This window comes from Penaeus vannamei, chromosome 29, assembly GCF_042767895.1.
Source record: "Penaeus vannamei isolate JL-2024 chromosome 29, ASM4276789v1, whole genome shotgun sequence".
NCBI lineage: Eukaryota > Metazoa > Arthropoda > Malacostraca > Decapoda > Penaeidae > Penaeus > Penaeus vannamei.
In genome coordinates this window covers 34,758,423-34,758,677 of record NC_091577.1, presented here as the reverse complement: position 1 = coordinate 34,758,677, position 255 = coordinate 34,758,423, and positions in this window count along the sequence as shown.

The following is a 255-nucleotide window of genomic DNA, read 5'->3' as shown; positions in this document are numbered from 1 at the left end:
AAAAAAATATAAATAATTATTACTAAGAGAAATGTAGATATAAAATGTTAGTTTTATTAATATAATTTTTTCATGTGTATAGACGTGATGTAGAGCGAGATAAAGGACATTGCATATGTTATGTAAGACATTTACATCAAATCAAGATCTTCACTCCTTGTAAAAAACATCTAGGTACCTGTGCACAGCACTATGTATCCTTCCCGCATAAGTAGTACATTCGGTACACATTCTCTAGCTACAGAAGAATTATTT